The sequence below is a fragment of the Elephantulus edwardii genome, unplaced genomic scaffold (assembly GCF_000299155.1).
Source record: "Elephantulus edwardii isolate Elephantulus edwardi_28Jun2011 unplaced genomic scaffold, EleEdw1.0 scaffold00062, whole genome shotgun sequence".
NCBI classification, from domain to species: Eukaryota; Metazoa; Chordata; class Mammalia; order Macroscelidea; family Macroscelididae; genus Elephantulus; species Elephantulus edwardii.
Window position 1 is genome coordinate 9,654,412 of NW_006399812.1, and position 20,888 is coordinate 9,675,299.

Below are 20,888 nucleotides of genomic sequence, written 5' to 3' on the forward strand. Positions count from 1 at the left end.
CTACTCCCGCCACCCCAATCACTGAATCAATCCATCTCATTGAGGGTCTTCTTCTCTTGTGCCATCCCTCCACCCTCCCAAACATGACATCCCTCTCCAAGGACTGGTCCCTCCTTGCAACATGCCCAAAGTATGTCAGATGAAGCTTCAGAATCCTTGCCTCCAAGGAGCAGCCCAGTTTCACCCTCTTCAGGACAAATCTGTTTATTCTTCTAGCAGTCCATATTCAACACAGTTCTCCAGCACCACAGCTCAGTTCTCTTTCTATCATCCCTAGTCATTGTCCAGCTCTCTGACACATAGCATGCAATTGCGAAGACTATGGCCTGGATCAGCCACACCTTACCAAAAGCCAAATAGACCAAGAGGACAGCATGTGCACCATGTATGAGAAGAAGAGCAAGATGCATGAGGAGCTGAGGGAAAGCAGGGCAACTGGAACAAAAAGACTGTTAGGGAACCTGGCTGGAAGGGGCTGGAGAAGGAAGCAAGAGCCCAGATATGGGCGTTTTTTGTAGTTTAGGTGAATGATGCAACTTTATGTCAAGGTCAAGGGAGAGCCATTAGAAAGTTGGCAGCAGAGTAAGGAGAGATGCTGCAAGTTAATGTGTTTTTGAAGAGAACATTGCAGCTCCAGTGTGGTACAGAAGCTGAGATGCAGAGCACAAACATGAGGCAGCTGCCCAGTGTCTGAGCACTTGGGTGGATGAGAGGTGGACAAGGAAGAGTGAAGGCAGATTCTTATGCTCCTTAGCTGCAAAGTCAGGGAAGTGGTTGCTTTCACGAAAATTAAGACATCGAAGAGTTCCATGCCGGTGGAGTGGAGGTCATGAATTTGGTTTTGGACCATGAGTCTGGGATGTGTGTGAGAGATCCTTATAGAGGCCGAGTTCACATAGAATTAATGGGATATACAACACAGAAAAGGTCTAGAACAGAGGTGTGAGTTTGTGTTTGCATGCACATGGTAATTAAAGTCATAAGTGTGGGTGTAACTTTCTTGATGAATTATATAGTGATAAGAAAACAGAAATGAGTCAACTCCTGTAATGTCAAGGAGTTACTAACTTGAATGAATAAGCTCACTGTTATTGGGTCAGAACTGACTCATAGTTTACCTTCCAACAGGTTTTCAGAAGCTGTAAATTGTTGTAAAATGGGAAGAGACTGCCCATCTTTCACCCACAGAGCAACCCGTGGATTAGACCAGGGTGCACAGCATAAACCTTTACTGCCAGAGCTCCCTAAAGAGTTAATAGAGTAGCTTTCACAAATGGGATGTTACCCCAGCCAGCTCTGAGTCTCAGTAGAACACTTCAACACCCTCCCAGGCGCACATCCTGCCTGATCTATGCAGGCTTTAACAGGATCGGATAACACGGTATTCATATGCCTGATTTGCTATTAAAGGTTGTTGTTGTTGTTGTTATGTGCCATTGAGTAGTTTGTGACTCATAGCGACCCTATGTACAACAGCCCTAAACCCTGCTCTATCCTGTGCCAATCTCATTGCCTCTGACACACCCATCCCGATTACCCCAGTCACTGAATCAATCCACCTCATAGAGGGTCTTCCCCTCCTGCTCTGTCCCTCCACTCTGCCCAGCATGATGTCCCTCTCTAAAGACCTGTCTCTCCTTACAACATGTCCAAAGAATGTCAGACGAAGCCCCAGAATCCTTGCCTCCAAGGAGCAGCCTGGTTTAACCCTCTCTCGGATGAATGTATTTGTTTTCTTGGCAGTCCATGGTACATTCAATACTCTTCTCCAGCACCACAGCTCAAAGGTGTCAATTCTCCTTCTATCCTCCCTAGTCATTGTCCAACTCTCTGATGCATAACAAGTGATTGAAAAAACCATGGCCTGTATCAGGCGCACCTTAGTCTCCAGAGAGACACCGTTGCTCTTGAGTACTTTCGAGAGGTCCCTAACCACAGACTTTCCCATCGCAATACTTTTTTTTATTAAATTGCCAGTTTGTTGTATTTGGGGAATACCTGCTGGCCTTAGAGCCATTCACATTAAGTGTGATAATTGACGGGACAAGTTCTATCACATCATTTTGTTGTGTTTCTTTTTCTGTTGTTTCTAGTTACTATGGTCCTTCCACTTTCCTTTGGTACTTCTGTGTGAAAGAATCTTAAAATTTCTTGTAGAGTTGGACTTGTTTTTGCAATTCCTGAAGTACCTATTTTTCTGCAAATTTCTCCTTCATATTTGATGAACAGCTTTACTGGATACAGGATCCTTGCCTAGCAATTGTTTTCTTTCAATGCTCGGTATATTCCATCCCATCATCTTTTTGATCACCTGGCTTCTGCTGAGAAATGAGAAATTACTCTAATTGTTTCTCCTTTACAGATGACTCTGTTTTTCTTTCACTTTTAGCATTCTTTCCTTATCTTTTATTTTGGTGAATTTGACTGTGGTACATCTTGGTAATATTTTTGGGGGGTGTAATCTGGGGTTCACTGAGTAACGCCTGGAAAGTTTTTTTTCTGGCACCTCTTCCACAATTTTCTTAGTGCTTTCCCTGTGTCCTTCATGTTCTGAAATTCCAATCACACGTATGTTGTTTCTTTTAACATTATCCCACATGACTCTACTGCTTTCTTCATTTTCCTTCCATCTCCACTATAGGTTTTCTTCTAGTATGTTCCCATTGAGGTTCGTGTCTTCCTCTTTACTGACTCATCTGTTCTGCTTTTGTGTTGTTCCAATGTGTTGGAAACTTTGGTTATTTCTGTCGTTATATTCTGGATTGTGTTTTCATGCATTTCTGTTCTTTTCAGTACTGTGTTGTTTGTACTCTTTCTGTCTTGTGATTATTTTTTTTAAGATTTTGTACCTCTTAATGTATAGTTTCAAGTCTTTCTTCCATCTTTTGCAATTTCTTCCATAGTTGTGCATATTCCTCCATATTGATATATTTCTTCTAGCTCCCATTGTCTGGACTATTAGTTATACTTTTGTCTTCCATTCTTTGTGCCATTATTTGTACCTTCTCCTGGAGCTATTCATTTAAGCCCACAAAATTTTTTTTTTCTCATTCTCTGTCTCATTTTATTTATAGTTTCCCATTTCTCCGACCCCTCTTCATTTATACCTTCTTTAGTAGTTGTTCATGTGACTTTGCATCAATGTATTTCTTGTGCCTCTCTCTCTCTTTAGGGTATTCATTGGGTGTGCAATATGCTATACTTTTTTGGGAGAAGGCTTATTTAATTTTTTCACAATATTTGAAGCTGTCTGCTGTTTTCTTGACATTATGTTAAGTTTTTCTTAGAACATGTTAGGCTGTTTCTGTTGTATCTGAATAGATTGTTGACAGTTCTTTAAGATGTAACTGATTATTCACAGTCTTAAAGTGTTTCCTTTATGGGGAAGGATGGCTGACTATACCAGTAGTCCTTTCTGGTCAAGTGCAGTGAGAAAGCTCTCTTTCTCTAAAGGTTTTCTAGTTCTCTTGGAGTGTATTTCAGTCCTGTGGGAATCTCACCTGAGTCTGCCTGCCCCTTCTAACATTTATAGTTGTCTTTGACCACAGCGTGGCTTGAGACCAACTTTCCCCTGACTGTTGTTTTATCTCTATCTGAGAAGCTGTGAGGTCTCCAGTCCCTCAGATCTCCAATAGCTTGGTGGGAATTTCTTCTGATTGCACCCACCTCTTCTAAACTTTGTAATTGTCCTTGGTGGTGCTGGTGTGTAGGACATCCAGAAATGGCATTCCCTCTATCTGCTGCATTCTCTCTATCCTATGTGACAACAGTAAGGGTGGGGTCCCAACACTCTGCACAGCTGCTCTCTCAGGTCTCCAATATCCTGCTGGGAATCTCCTATGCCTGTGCACATTTCTAAAATTTGTAACTGTTGTTAGTGGTGTGGTGTGGAGGGCAGCCTGGAGACCAGCTGCTCTCTATAACCTCTACTATCTTTGTGATTTTCCCCCTTTCCCTTTTTCTGTTCCCCTTTCACCTTTTCTCTTCCCATTTTGAACATTTATACATACCTTGCTCAGTTGTGATCTTGTTATTTCCCAACAGTAGTTTTATAAAGTATTTTCTATTTGTTACTGCGTTATTTCACTCAGCATAATGCTCTCTAGATTCTCCCATGTTCTACAGTATTTAACTTCTTTTGATGCTTCCTGATTTCCCCACTAGAAACTCTCAGTATTGCAACTTGAGGCTTGAATTTGTTTTTCAGTTCTTTCAACTTGAAAAATGCCAAGTAAATTCTTCCCTTTTAATTCTCTAACTCCAGCTCTTTACACATTCCATTATAATACTTTGTTTTGTCTTAAGTTGTTCTTTGAAATCTTTTGTTCATTTCTTTTACTTTGACACCTTTTCCATTTGTTTCTATATATATTCAATATACAAATATATATTCACATATACTTTTCACATATACACATAATCTTCATACACACACACACATATTAATTTCTCTGCAAGGACATACGAAAGAGGTGACATGAGTACTTCCTGGGCCAGGCATTTAGCCTTTGGTAAATGAAACGAGAGAAGATTTTCACTGTATTTATTACCTTTCTCTCTCTCATTCCATTAAGGCAGAACTGATGCATAGCTGACCCTCCAGAAGATTTACTAAGATTGTAAATTACATGAAGGAGATTGCTAATCTTTCCCTGCTCGTGGGTTTGAACTGCCAGAGAGGAAAGGTTAGAAGTACAATTCCCTATGGACTATGTCACAAGAGGTCCAAATTTTTACCTGGTAATCTCATTTAAATATTTTAAAGTAAAACAGTGATCTCAAAGGTGTTTCTCTGAGAAGAGGGTTGTTGTTATGTGCTGTCAAGTTGACTACAACTCATAGCAACCCTATGAACAATAACTCTGAACTCTGTCCTATTCTGAGCCAATCCAATTGTCTCTGACACAGCTGCCCCCTCTACCACGGTCACTATGTCTCTCCATCTCATCCTGGGTCCTTCTTTCCTGCAGTGACCTCTGACCCTTTCAAGCAGGATGTCCTTCTCCAAGACCTGTTTCCTCCTGGTAACATGCCCAAAGTATCTGAGAAGGAATTTCAAAATCCTTGCCTCCAAGGAGTAACCTCATTTCACCCTTTCCGTAACAGACCTGTTTGTTCTTTTGGCAGTCTGCAGTATGTTTAGCGTGCTTCTCCAGCACCCTAAATAAAAGCTATTGATTCTTTTTCTATCATCCTTAATCATTGTCTAGTGCTCTGATGCATAGCAAGTAACTTCAAATACCATGGCCTAGTCAGGTGTACCTTGGACTGACATCGTTATTCTTTACCACTCTGGAGAGGTCCCTGACAGCAGACTTTCCCAAATGCAGCTCTTCTTTTGATTTCCTGACTGCTAGTGCCAATAGTGTTAACTGTGGATCCAATCAAGACAAGATTGTTAATAATCTCGATTAACCCTTTGGTGAGAATCTCCGTCTTCTTGATGCTGAGCTTGATGTTAATCCATATTGAAGACCTTCTGCAACAAACATTTCAGGTCCTCCTCAGTTTCAGCAAGCAAGATTGTGTCATCTACAAAACACAGATTGCTAATGAGTCTTTCTCCAAACTTGATGCCACATTCTTCCCCATAAAGTCCAGCCTTCTGAATCTGTATCTGTTCCACATACAGGCTGAAAAGGTATGGAAAGAGGACACATCCCACATCCCTGATGCACTCCTTTCTTGCTTTTGAACAATGCATTGTTTCCTTGCTCTGATGACTGCTTCTTGGTCTAAGTAGAGGTTTCACGTGAGCACATCAAGTGGTTAGGGATTCCCATTCTCAGTGCCAGCCACAATTCATTGTTTTGTTTGTTTGTTTGTTTGTTTGTTTTTTTAGAATGAGAGATATTTTTTTTGGTTTTTTTTGCATGTCTGTATGTTTTATTTTTTTCTATAATTATATTTTATTAATTTTCATAAACATTTACAGAGATTTGGGGTTTCCATTCATTCATTGTTGCACTATTCTCTCTACCCTCCTCCCAGTTTGTTCTTGTCTAAATGCCACAGTGCTTGTCAAAGCCAGTTCTGATTAATCTTCTTTGTCAGTGTGTCCTTTGCCATTCCCTATCACTCCTCCCTGAGTCTCTAAAATACAAATAGACATTCTTCTGATATTCTTTGCTGTCAGTCAAGATCCATCTGGCATTGCCTGTGATGTTTCTTTCACCACAGCCAACTTCTATTTCTGGCAGTTCTCTGTCAATATACTATTCCAGTAATTTTGGATAATCTTCAGCAAGATTTTGCTGTCATATGATATTTTTCCGTAGTTTTCACACTCCGTTGGCTCATCTTTTTGGGAAAGGAAAATAAATATGGATATTTTCCTGTCAGCTGTACAGGTAGCTGTTCTCCAGATTTCTTGGCACAACCTTGTGAGCACATGCAGGGTTGCATCTGTTTGTTGAAATATCTTAATTTGTATTCCATCAGTTCCTGGAGCCTTTTTTTTTGGTCAATTCCTTCAGAGAAACTTGGAACTTCCTCCTTTATCACCATTGCCTTGTTTCATGAAATTCTTGTGTGTTCTTTTTGGTACAGTGATTTTGTGTACTCCTTCCATTTTTATTTTTATTCTTCCTGGATCATTCAATATTTTGTCCATATCATCTTTAAGCATTGCATTTGGAGACTTGAATTCGTTCTTCAGTTCCTTCATCTTAAGAAATGCTGAGTGAGCTCATCTCCAGGTCTTTGTACATTTCATTATAACACTTTGTCTTTTCTTCCCAAGCTGCCCTTCGAAATCTTCTGTTCAGTTCCTTAACTTCCTCATTTCTTCCCTTTGCTTTAGCTTTTCCGTATTCTACTGTAATATTCAGAGTCTCTTCTGACATCTGTCTGGGTCTTTTCTTCTTCCTCTGTTTTTCTAGTGACTGCATTCTTCATGGTGATATTCTTGATACTATCCCAAATTCATCTGATCTTTGTTCAGTAGTGTTCAAGGTCTCAAACATGTTGCGATGGTTTTTAAATTCAGGTGAGCGTCTTGTGGATTTGTTTTCATTGTTTTTTTTTAGCTTCAGTCTGAACTTTCACATGAATAGTTAATGTTCTGTTCCACAGTCAGCACCTGGCCTAGTTTTCACAGCTGATATTGAGTTTCTTCAGCAATTCTTTTTACAAATGTAATCAATCTATTCTTATGTAGTTTATCAAGTGAGGTCCATGTGTATTGTCACCGTTTGTGTTTTTTAGAAAAGTTAATTGCAATGAAAAAAATCATTGATTGTACAAAATTCTATCATTCTATCTCCAACCTCATTTCTGTCACCAAGTCCATATTTTCCAACTACTGAGCTCTCTTCCTTCTTCCCAACTTTTGCATTCCAGTTGCAAATTATTATTAATGAACCTGTTGCATGTTCATTAAATTTCTGACTGCAATAGTTGATATAAATCTTCTATTTCCTCCTCTTTGGCTCTAGTTGTCGATGCATATATTTGAATGATAGTGGTATTGACAGGTTTTCCTTGTGTGTATAGATATCATCTTGAAGAAGAGGACTGATTGTTGTTGTTGTTGTTGTTGTATACCGCTGAGTTGGAATTGATCCATAGCTGACCCTCCAGTGGGTTTTCAGAGACACTTAATTGCATGGGAGGAGATTGTCCTTCCTTCTCCCCCAGAGTGATTGGTGGATTCAAACCACATGCTTTCTGGATTGCAGTACAGCTTCTTGTCACAAGACCACTAGTGCTCCCTATAGGAACCAACCCATAGCTGACCCTCCAGCGTGTTTTCAGAGGCAGTTAATTACATGAGAGGAGATTGCCCATCCTTCTACCATGGAACAGCTGGTGGCCCAAACCTGTGCCTTTGAGATTACAGCACATCTTCTTGCTACTAGGCCATCAGAACCACCAGAGGGTGCTATACCTTGAAGTGTAATCCTGCAGATTCAGTCAGAAGTCAGACTTGTCATTTTGCATATCTTCAAATGAATGTAAGTCTCAGTTCTAATTTGCTTGAGGTATATTCCTAGTAGTGGAATAGCTGAGTCACACACCAATGTTCATAGCAGTATTACTCACTATCACAAGAACATAGAATCTGCCCAAATGTCCAACCACAATTGTACATTCACCCAATGGAATACTATTTAACACCCAGGAACAAAGATTTCCAAAATACTACATAACTTAGGAGAATCAGGAGAGCATTTTGTTGAGTGAACTAACTCAGTCTCATCAGGGCAAATACTGCATACAACCATTACTGTGCAAATAGAAGGATAACTAGTAAAACATGGATAATGACACAAGTCAGAGAGGGGTAGGAGTAGAGGGATGAAGATGGGTTGGGGCAAAACCACAGGGTTGCTCAATTTGGTGGGTGGAAGGAGGGGGTGAAAGAAATGGAAAGGATCTGAAGGAGGGGACCTGAAAAGACAGGGTAATGATGGGCATGGTCCAATGGTGATTAATTTTATAAAATAAAATGCAGAAGAATGTTGTATGAAACACAGTATGAATGAAGAATAGTGTGAAACACAATGCATACAAGCTCTGTAAGCAGACCAATATAAAATAAAAAGAAAGAAAGCCAACAAAAAAATGAATAGACGTATATTGAGGGGTTTTTCCCCCAATATATTTGTTTTTTTGAGTTTTGGTTCTTTGGAGGTTTTTGTTTTTTTTGTTTTGTTTTGTTTTTGTTTTTGTTTTCAAATAAACAAGATTTCAAGAACTAGAGTTTAAACTGGGAGATGTCAAAGATAGGCTTTAGAGATAACATCTTATTTCTGAAGTCCCAGTAACCAAGCTTGGTTTCTGACATTGGTACAGAATTCTCTGGCAGAGGATACAGGTTTAGGTCCTACTTAATAAGTACTTTTCTGGGTGATCTTAAGAACATGGCTTTATTTCTCTGTACCTTCTTCGTGAGAGGTCTGTGATCTCTGCCTTATTGCAAGGAATAAATGAGATGAGGTTGTTCATGCTTGGGAAGTTATTATGATGCTGGGTCTGCTATTCTTATGTCATTGCTGCTTGCACTCCTTCAAGGGTTCTGAAGACACCATGATTTTATTATAGCACAAGAGCTTGGTTATTGTTCCATGTCTGGATTTCTCACCTACCAGGGTAACACAGTTGACCTCAGCTAAGTCAGATTTTCCAGTCTTTAGAATGGGCTTCTCTCTGGAAGATGTCTGTAATGTGCATGGACACAGAAAGGCAGCTGGATTGCTTTCTTACAAGGTCGTCTTGAAGGAGGCATGGCGGACAGCACCTGACTCACCAGCCAAGAGGATCAAGCCAGGGTGCCCTTCAGCAGGGCAGGGGAGACTCCTCTAATGGCTGGCCAAGCTCTCACCTAGGCTCACATCGTTTTCAGCTATTTGTCTGGTCTGTAAAGCAGAACCTTTATAATAAAGTAAAAGGTGCCTTTGTTCATTCATTTCATGTTCTCTAAAGTTGCCATTAATGATTTATTGATTTTTTCTTTCTAGAGGAAAAACCATAAAAATGTCTCTATGAGAGGAAGATTTGAGTCTGTCCACTTAACACTCAGTAACACTCACTTTTCCTACTGTAAGAAGAAACGCCTGCTGGGAACTCGGGAGGAGATGGAAACTCATGACGGGACAGAAGAACTGCTGATCTCAGAGCAGGGAGAAGTAGGCTTCAGCAGGACTGCGACTAGTCCATCCTCATAATTGTTGAGTTACCCAGTGGCACTCCACTGCAGAGAGAGAAAGAGAAAAGGTGAAGAGAGAGACAAAATCTGCTGCTCCTTGGACATTTCCCCCTCTCAGCTAGCTCCTTCTTAATTTCTAACCGTCAACAGAGAAGTTCTAGGTTCTCTTTTGTCCTTTGTCCTGCTCTATCCCTCCTCTGATGGGAGGAGGTTTTAAGGAGAACAATGAACAAGTAAAACCCAACTGATAGTGGAAATATGGTAGGGTGATGTTTGTGAAAAGAACTAAGAAAAGAAGGTAGAAAGACGCAGAAAGAATGAAGATCAAGAGAAAGAGATGTTTAGGACGTCGTGGTTGGTGGCTTTGGGCAGGGCTGGCACAGACTGAAAGGGAAGGATGAAGAATTTCTTGATTCCAAGTGTGTCCCTGCTCCGCAGTGAGCAAGACAGAAAGGGTCATAGTGAGAGATAAGTGCATAATTCTGCCAATGAGACCAGTAAAATTCTGATCAACTATTCTTTTTTGGCTTTTTTTCCCCCTTTGTCATTTTATTTTTAACTTTCCAAAGTTAAATGTTTTCATATACCTTTACATTAGCAAAAATGTTGTAAGGAGTAAAAGAAAGAGGATCTTTGTATGACTTCTCATCATCTACATCCGGGCTCTTTTGCTAGATGTGTCGGAGTCCTTCTGTCCTGGTCTCTCTCCGTCCTTCAGCCTTCCTCTTCCCCACAACACCACACACTGGCCCATCCTAGTCAAGCTGTCTCAAATGCTTACTTTCTCATGTTCCTATGACTCAGCCTGGTAATTCCCAGATCAGATGTCACATATCCTTGAAGGACATTTTTCTCTACTGAATGGGGCTCATGGCTTAGACTCCCAGTCCATGTATGACTCTTTCTCCCATCATATAAAGGCAGAATCTATGCTAATCACGATCCATTCTATCTAAACACCTAGTGTAGTACCTAGCTTCAAATGGATTGCTACTATTACACAGATTAATAGGTTTTCTGGTTGAGTTCCTAGACAGGCTAGTAACTCACCAACCAAGGAAATAGAAGTCCAAGAATAGCGTTAAGGACCTTGAGGATATGTGCCATCTCAAGGCATCCTGGAAGCATAATCTCTATTTCACAAAGTGGATGTGGAAAAGTCATTTGACTTGCTTAGACTCATACCTCAAAACGATTGATGTGGGGTTCGAATCCCAGCATGCACTCTCTCCAGAGCTGGGTGTCTATTCAACATTAGAAATTTTTGTTTTCCCTTTGAAGCAATGGTGCACCTTTCATAACATCCCCAAGAGAAACTATAAATGTATCATCACATTTCATTAAAGACAGACAGAACATGACCAATCCTAATCAAGATAGGATGTAGTAAACGCTTGGATAGGGCTATGAGGCCAGACTAGTTCTTCTCTCAGTAATCCTTTGAAACACATTCTGCTTGTCATCTATAGTTGAGAAAACAGCCAGAGAGAGGATAAGAAACTGGTTCAACACTCTAGTCTTAAAAACTTCAAATTAATCTTAATTTTCATAGGAATGTGCCCCACAGATAAGATGATCATGCAGGTTTATGTGACACTCTCTCGGAATAAGAACAGATTTTACAGAAGAGGTGGTACTTAGCCAAGCTTTGATCAGTTGACATCAGCTACCAGTCAGTTGTCCTCCCCCAATTCATGGCTACCATGCACACAACTGAACAAATTATAGCCCAGCCCTGTGCCATCCATTTAACTGGTTGCAGTTCAGTCTAGTGTAGTCCTTAGGATTTTCATTGGCTGACTTCTGGAACCAAACTTCAAGATCTTCCTCCAAGTCCATCTTAGTCTGGAAACTCAACTGAAATCTATTTGGCATCAAGCAACACATAGCCTCCAATGATGGAATGTGCATGGCAAGGAGTTGAGCCTGGGTCTTCCTTGTGGAAGATGAGAATTCAAAAATCTCAGCTTCATAAAAAAGTAGACAAGAGCAGGGTGCACAGAGAAGAGGAAAAAAACATGAAAAAATATAGGGTCTAGAAATGCAGGGCCCTCTCAAAAGAATGAGCGGTGAGTCCTGGTACGTTCTCTGATCATTCAAGAATTTTTTCTTTCTGACATCCAAAATATTGTTGTAGTCCTTTTGCTCCCCAAAATACACAGATTAAAGTGCAAGGACTTTAATGATACCAACTAAGTTAACTATGTTTTATTCAACACACTAGCATCTGTCTGCAACAGTCCTGAATCCACTATGAACTTGGGCTACAGAACATGGCTCTCCATAGTTCCCAGGACCCCAGGAACCTCAAGAAGGGCTACAAAGTGAGGGCAGTGGGCACACTGAGAGATAAGTAGGGCCATGGTATAGAGACTAGCAGAGAGCTTTACGTGGTAGTGAGTCAAGACAAGACCCTGGAGCAGAGATAAAGATGGTCAAGACAGAAGAGACAGATCTGAGGTGAGAAAGTAGACTATGGCAAGATCATTGCAATAGTCAAGGTCAAAGAAGAGAAGTCAGGATGAGGACAATGGAAGCAGGGATGGTGAGGACATGTAATTGTTACAGCTAATACCAAAAAGATGTTTCTATGTATTTTATTGAGGATTATAACAAACTATGGTTAACACTGTGAAGAATGGGAATTCCAGAACGTTTAAAGTGAAGTCTCATGTGAAGTCTATACATAAATCAAGAAGCTGTTGTCCAGACTGAACAAGGGAATATTATATGATATAAAATCAGAAAAGATGTACGTAAGAGCTGTATCCTTTCAATCTATTCAATCTGTGTGCAGAGCAAATGATTCAGGAAGCTGAACAACATGAAGGGGAATGTGACATCAGGACTGGAATGAGTTTCCTCAACTACCTGCCTTTAGCTGATCCCACCACCTTGCTTGCTGAAAGAGAACGTGAAACACTAACTGCAGAAGACCAAAGACTCCAGCCTTCGATATGGATCTGAACCTCAAGAAAACAAAGCTCTTCACCACTGGCAACATTATGATAGAGGGAGAAAAGGTTGAAGCTCTCAACAATTTCATTCTACTTAGATTCACAACCATGATAGCAGCAGTCAAAAAATCAACAAACATGTTGCATTGGGAAAATCTGCTGTCAAGAATCTCTCCAAAGTGCTCAAGATCAAACATGTCAGCTAAAAGATTAAGGTGTGCTTGATATTGCCACGACATTTTCAACTACTTCCTATGCATCTTTAAGTTGGCCAGTGAATGAGGCTGAAAGAAGAACTGATGCCTTGGAGTTGTGTTCTTGGTGAAGAGCACTGAATATCTCGCGGATTGTCAGAAGAAAAACCAAGTGTCTCTTGAAGGACTTGTAATCAGGGTGCTCCTCAGAGGTAAAAATGGTGACACTTGTCTCACACACTTTGGGAATGCTGTCAGGAGGGACCAGTCACTGGACAAGGACATCATGCTGGGGAATGTGGAGGATCAGCAAGAGAAAGGAAGACCCTCAACGAGATGGATTGGCACAGTGATTGGAATAGTGACTTCGAGTTTATCAGAAATGATGAGAATGGTGCAAGAGCACACAACTCAGATCTGTTGTTCATAAGGTTGTTGTGAGTAGTAGTGGACTTCATGGTACTTAACAACAACACTCGTAGAGCTCTTAAAACTTGTCAGGCATTGCCCTGTGGGACATATCACGCTCATCATTCAGTCCTCACGCCTCCGTCCTCCACGTGGCAGTACTTGTACACTGTGTTTTCTAGGGGAGTAAACGCTGGCACAGAGAGGTTAATGGAATTTGTCCAAAAAGAATACCGAAGAGTGAATTTTCAATGGGATGAGAAGTCAGGTACTTCATCTCCAATGCCTGTGCCAGCAGGCTCGCTGCTGCACCTAGAGCATATTGACGAGCACGCAGAATCGACAGGCCTGGGGCACTGGTTCCAAAAGGAAGGAAGAAACAAGGAGGATCCTGATTTCCACCATGGAAAAATGGAGGTGTGATAAGGAAAGCAGGGAGGTTTGAAAGGTAAGACAGTGTTAGATATGCTGAGCATTTGAGACATCTTTCTTCCTCTCCTTCCTTGCTCCTTCTTAAGCTTCATCTCTTTGTCCCCCTGAAAGGAGTAAAACTACGAGACATTCCTCCTACCCAGAGATGATTTCAGATTTTGTACCAGCATGACGGTCAGGACCAAAATGCAGAACTTTATGAAGATGTCATTTGAAAGAAGAGTTCCGGCAGATGCAAGAGCCTGGCAATGGGCAACCCCACTTTCTGAGCACATTCCACACAAAGGGGTCATAGGCCCTGCCTACCTCATTGTCTGCTGCCCTTTGTTTGAGTCTTGATCCTAAATCCTGGAATTCACCCATGGTGACAGAGAAGCAAAAAGGGAGGGAAGGGTGAAAGAGTGTGGCGCATTCATACAATGGAATACTATGCAGAACTCAGAGCAACAATTTAGAAAAATACTGTGTAACTTGGGAGAGGCTGTAGAATATTGTGCTGAGTGAACTAAATCAGTCTCATAAGGTCAAATACTGCATAAGATCATTGTGAAAACAGAAGGATAACTAGTAAAATGTGTATGGAACTTCAAGAAGGGGAGAGCTGAGGATGGGGAGGGGCAAAACCAAAGAGTTGTACAGTTTGGTGGGTGGAAGGGAGTAAATAGGAAGGACCCGGGTGAAAAGACAGGGTCATGATGGGCAAGGCCTAATGCTGATTCATTTTATAAAACATAGTGCATGAGAATGATAGTTTGAAACACAATGTGAATGAAAATTGTGTGAAACACAATGTATATAAACTTTGTAAACAAACCAATTTTAAAAAACTAAAAACATAAAGCTTGAGGTGGGGGGAAGATGTGGGAAGCACATGGAAGATGCTCCTGCCAAGCCCTGCTGGAGCATCCTGGGCCCCAGCTATTATTGCCTTAATTCAACCAGCTATTATTGCCTAACAGAGCAGGTGAATGTGAGCAGATAGCTGTCTATGAGGCCCCCTGCTACATCAGAAACCCATCAGATCTCAGGCTGAGTAGGTCCCCATGGACAGAAATTCTCAGCACTCTACAGAGCTGCGTCTCAGCCTAGTCCCCCAGTGTGTGTCTTAGCCCCAGGGCTACTATCATCACTCATTCTGTGAATCCTGAGGAAGGAGAGAGATTTGGCATGGTGTGTCAACTGCAAGAGAAAGTCCAGCATGTGTGTAAAGTGAGAGAGGCAGTGAGAGAATAAGAGACTCCTTCTGATTGGCTGGTTAGCCTACTGTTGCAGAATCATTTCCCACTTACAGAGAACATCCATCCATAAGGTTGCCAAGGCATCTTCCTCCTGGGGAACTGCTGGTCGATTCAAACTACCAAAGATACAACTTTCTGATGACCAACACAATACATTACGGGCTGTCCCACCACAGCTTCTGGATTGACTGTTAGAAAAATGGAATTCTGCAGGGCCTGCTCAAAGCACCATCCCAGGTGAGGCAGCAGCCCTCACGAATGGAAACATTGTACTTTTGCTATTGGTATTTGAGGATCTGAGGTAAGTTTAAGGGTCCCCCTGTGCCTGTAGTCACCCCTTATCACAATTCCCTGGTGGACTATCTGAAGCCCTTCTCTCTGAGTCTGTTGACTTGTTGAGTTGGATCCATCCTAATCCAAGACGTGGAATGTCCAACACATTTTGGCACTACGTGCAGGGCTACTCTCAGTCTGCCTCAGAGTGCACAAGTAACTAGGATTTTTTAAATTAATAATTGATCTGAAGGAGGATGATCAGAAGCATAGATTAGAGCATCTTTCCCTTGCTTGCTAGTGGGAGTGGTTTGCTGTTGTTAGGTGCTGTCAAGTTGATTATGGCTCATAGCAACCCTATGTACAACAGCTTTGAATCCTGCCCTATTTTGAGCCAGTCTCACTGACTCCAATACACCTAATCCTATTGCCCCAGTTACCATGTCACTCCATCTCATCTGGGGTCTTCCTCTCTTGCACTGTCTCTCCACCATTCCAAACATGACATCTTCTCCAAAGACTGGTCTCTCCTGGCCATATGCCCAAAGTATGTGAGATGGAGTTTCAAAATCCTTGCCTCCAAGGATAAACTTGATTTTACCCTCTTCAAGACAGACCTATTTGTTCTCCTGGTGGTCCATAGTATGTTCAATACTCTTCTCCAATACAACTCAAAGACAATAATTCTTCTGTCATCCTTAGTTATTGTTCAGTTCTCTAATGTATAACATGTAATTGTGAAGCCCATGGCCTGGATCAGGCACACCTTAGTCTCTAGACTAACATCATTGCTCCTCACCACTCTGGAGAGGTCCTTGACAGCAGATTTTCCCCAGTGCAATTTAGATTCCTGACTGTTGGTGCCAAGAGTGTTGATAGTGGAGTCAAGCAAGCTGTAATTGTTAACAACCTCAATCTCTTCTCCATCCATCATGGTGATGCCAAGTAGCCCCCTGCTTAAGTGCTGTGCTCAGGCCACACCTAGCCCTGACCTTTGACCCTCTGGAGCCTGGGCAGCTGCTGCTATTTTAGTGAGCAGCACAAGGCACTTTGGACTATGCCACTAGAGTGCCTTGATGACTGTGGGTCAGGGAGGGATATTCTGGAGGGTTTGGTGTCCAGCCACTGACTCCAGGGAATCCACCCCACATGCCTAGAGAACTGAAAAGCATGACCACAGGCAGCTCCCTTTTCTTACTTGAGTTTCCCCTTACCCATCTGTACAATGATGTGGCTGAACTGCATTATTCCACATAGTCTTCTGCCTCTAACACTCTACAAATGCCCAATTCCACGTGGAAAGGGCACTCAATCTGTTCAAAGTCCACCATGCAGAGCACGCCACCTGGGCGCAGTGCTTACCTTGCTCTGTCGGATGCCTCTGACATTTTCACTCCTCAGAGTTTTACTCCTGTAAAACTCTACGCTTGCTCCCCCACCTCTTACCAGAAGTGAGGCTTAAGCAGACCTGCTCAGAGAATGTGAACCTGTTCTGTACACACTCCTGAATGTGGTCTCACGCTCTGCCTTCCCTTTGCTATCTCATTGGTGCAATGTAACCCATCTTACTCTGCTATTCCTTTTAGGAACCTGGTATAGCCTGTGTGCCTCTGTTCCACCTGTTACCTGTGTGGGACTTCCCTGCAACCCTGCCATACATCAAAGGGAGCCCCTTTAGTTGTCGAAGGGAAGGCCTGAGCCTCCTCCATACCCGGAAGCAGAAGGCACCAGGATTACTCCCTGGGTAGCAAATGGACTCTTTTTGCATTGTTTCTTTGCATCTTACCTGACAAAAACTTCAAAAATAATAATTGTTTGTATCTTTGCAAAAATTAAAGATCAGTTTGCATCCTTCTTTTCCTCCAAGAGGCAACAAATATTTTGGAGAGCTTAATTCACAGAGAAGGCACATTACTCAGCAGGTCTGTTCTCCAGCGCTCCCCAAGGTGAAGGCAGAACGGGGTAAAGGCCAGCATCGCCATATTAATAATGGATGTTTTACTGCCCCAGGTGACCTGTCATCTGTGCATGTGCCTTTGCGGAAGCCCAATTAAGGCTGAATTATAGTCATCAATGGAGCAGCAGGACTTAGACCCAAACAAAGAGAACACAGCCCATTTTCACGGATGGGGATTTATGAGTAGGAGACAGGCTGGCAAAACTGGAAGATGTTCCTGCAGGCTGCAGACTCTCCTGGGTCTGCAAAGGCTGCAAGGGAATGATCTACACTCATAAAACCCTAACTGGCCTCATTTAAACCAGAGCTAAGATCCTTCCTCACAGGAGGGCCGATGGAGGCAGTCTTAGTCCAAAGCACCATGTTGCAGCTCAAAGAGTGTAGCCCTGACTCAATCAGGTTCAGCGTCCAGCCTCTGTCTGGCCAGATGGCCTTGGACAAACAGCTCCCCTCTTGAACTTTAGCATGCAAGATACCTGCTTCAAGAAGTTCATCTCATTTTTTGTGACCCATGTTCAGTAATCGTAGAGTTTCTTCAGGCTAGCTGAAATCATTCCTGCTTAGAAGCCTCTAACTTTGTAATTGAGGTATGTTGAGAACAAACATAAAAATACAAAGAAGCCAAATTCTCTCTATGTCATCACTGTCGTTTGTTAAGAAAATATAAGGTTGTCAAACACATGCCACATCAGGTTAATAGAAAATTAACTTCATTATTTGTATATATTTATGATTTATACTTACAAAGTATAATTTATATTTACAAAAGTCATTTATACTTATAAAATATCATCTATACTTCACAAAAATTATTTGAATTACCAATTAAATTCCCATGTGAGAAAAGAAAAAATGCCTGCTTCAGGTGAGATCTTCAGAGTCCCTGGAAGCTGTCATGATTCCGTGTTCATGAGGGACACTCTAGAGGCCTTTTCATTCCGTGTCTCTCCATTCTCAGTAGCACCTTGCCCTCTCACCCCCTGCCTTCGGCCATTCTGCTCCCTTCTTCTCCTACGTGTTCCTTGCTCTTGCTTGCAGAAGTCCTACCCACCAATCAGAGACAAGTGCACATCTCCTTCATTTTGCCTGTCTTTGTTATCTACTTCCAAGCATGGACTGGGTTTCTTGGTGCACCTATATACACATACATGATGTTCTCACTTCTTCTGTGCTTACACCTGATTTCCACTGATGGAGCACATGGCTTCCCTGAAGACCTGGTTTGGAGTCCATCCCTAGCCTGGACCATCAGCTCCTGGGCTCTTGCACCAGCGCCTGCATAGTCATCCTCTGAAGACAACCTGAGTTCACTTGACTGCGTGCATGTCTCAAAAGTGGTCACTCCCTTCGGCATCCTGCTGGAAACCACACAGGACATCACCTCTGGAATAGTGGGAAGAATTTTAAGAATTTTTTTTTCCCTTTACATTTTCAATGCTTCACTCAGCAAGGACTCCCTTCCTGGTCTGTGGCCTCATTTATAACGTGTCTAGTCATCAAAGCAAGCCAGGATTGAGGAGATGGGGTAAGGAGCGAAAGAAATGGGCGCAGGAAGAGGCTGATTTCTGAACTTAGTAAGAGTAGCAAATATATTGGGGAAATGAGCATGATACAGCAGGACTCTAGTCCAAAGAGGCACAGATGCTGGCACTGGAAGTTGGCGAGGTTACAGTTACCTTACTAAGAACAAACATTGTTAGGATCCTCCCCAAGTGCACTCACTCTGGAGCACAACCCTCAGCTCAGAAAGTAGGCTATTTATTGTAGTTGGAGGATGTAGTCTCTAGGTGGTACAACTGCCCAGTACACTCAGCTGCTAACTCCAAAGTTAGAGGTTCAAGTCCCCTCAGAAGTACCTTGGGGAAAAGACCTGGTCATCTGGTCTCTGAATTGGCCAGCCATTAAAAATTTCACGGAGCTCTATTCTGACACACGTGGGTCACTCTGAGTCAGAATCAAACTCAACAGCAACTGGTTTGTGGCTGGAAGTTATGAGACCTACAAGCAGAGACCGCAGGTCCCTGCTGAATACACATTATCCTGCTTCTCATAATAGCACTGCAAGAGAGATATAAGACTGTCTTGTTGGTCCATTTCACAAGTTAGAAAAAAAGGGACCCAAAGAAGGAAGAGGAGTCACTCAGAGCCACACAGATCATCTCATGAGTCCCCTCAAGCACAATGCCCATTAGCAGCAATCCCAGAGTCACTGGTTACAAGTATAACAGTGTGGAAGGGCGATCACTTAGTCCCCTCAATGTCAGCAAATTGGGATTTTTACCTTTTATCTACAACTTGAACTTCTGCCGCTTTGCTTTGAGGACTGCCATCATCTAAACATTTGTTGGGGGAGCTCTGGTGGCCTAGTGGCAAGAAGCTGCACTGCAATCCCAGAGGCACACGGTTCAAATCCACCAGATGCTCTGCCAGAGAAGGAGGGACAATCCCCTCCTGTACCAGTCAGATCTGATTTGACGGTACACTCAAATAATAAAAAATTTAAAAAAACAAAACAGACAAAAAAAAACCCCAAACATTTGTTGTTGTTGGTTGTTGTTGTTAAGTGTCATCAAGTCAATTGTGACTCAGCAATTCAACAAAAAATAGATCTGAACCCTGCCCTATCCTGTGCCATCTCCATTATTTATGTCTGACACACGTGAGCCCATTGTCACTCACTGGGTCAATACATTTCATTGAGGGCCTTTCCCCTCCTTCACTGAGCCTTTACCATTCTAAGCCTGATGTTCTTCAAGGAGTAGCTCCTCCTAACAAAATGTTCAACATTATAAGGAGTTAAATGGGCCAAACCAACATTTTTCTTATCATTCAAGAAAGTAGGTATTTGCTGAGTACCTACTACGCACCTTTAAGACACTTAATTTGTCCTAATCCTAGAAGTCTAGCATTTCTGGCTTCCCTTCTGGCTTCCAGGAGTTGGAAATCACTTTCAAAGATGACAGGCTCCATACTTAGGCCCATTTCTATGACAAGGCTTTTCTAACCACCAGCATAAAACCATCTCTTTTCCCATTCAGGAGACAGAATACCAACTGACCCCTGACTCTGCTCGGTAGTTGGCTTTATCCATCAGAAAAGGCCCCTCATTCCATTAGCTTAATCGCTCCAGGGGAGCACAGGGCACCATCCTTGAAAGCAGAAAATACTCTGCTATCTAATAGTGAGTGAAACTTCCAGAAATAACTGTTGTCTCCTTCCACCTGGAGCTGACACTGTGCTCCAAATGTTGCACTGCACATGTGCGTGGTCGGGCTGATCCCACATGGTCCGGGGCATAAAGAAAAGCAGAGAGAAAATATCTCTCCCTTTCTCCCAAAGCTGATCCTCCTCCAAGTCAGAGGGAACCCTCAGGCACTGTTCATATCACATGTCCAGCCAAGCCCAGTCGGACTGCTTGAGCCCCACCTGTTGGTCTCCTAACAATCTATTTTCACTCCCCTTGCAATGTTTCTGTATCTTGCTGGCAGGATATTAACACTAACATTATTGAAGCTATGTTATTTGAAGGATGGATGGATGGATGGATGGATGGATGGATGGATGGATGATGGATAGCTGATGGATGGATGGATGGATGGATGGATGGATGAATAGATGGATGATGGATAGCTGATGGATGGATGGATGGATGGATGGATGGATGATGGATAGCTGATGGATAGCTGATGGATGGATGGATGGATGGATGGATGGATGGATGGATGGATGATGGATGGATGGATGATGGATAGATGATGGATGGATGGATAAATGGATGGA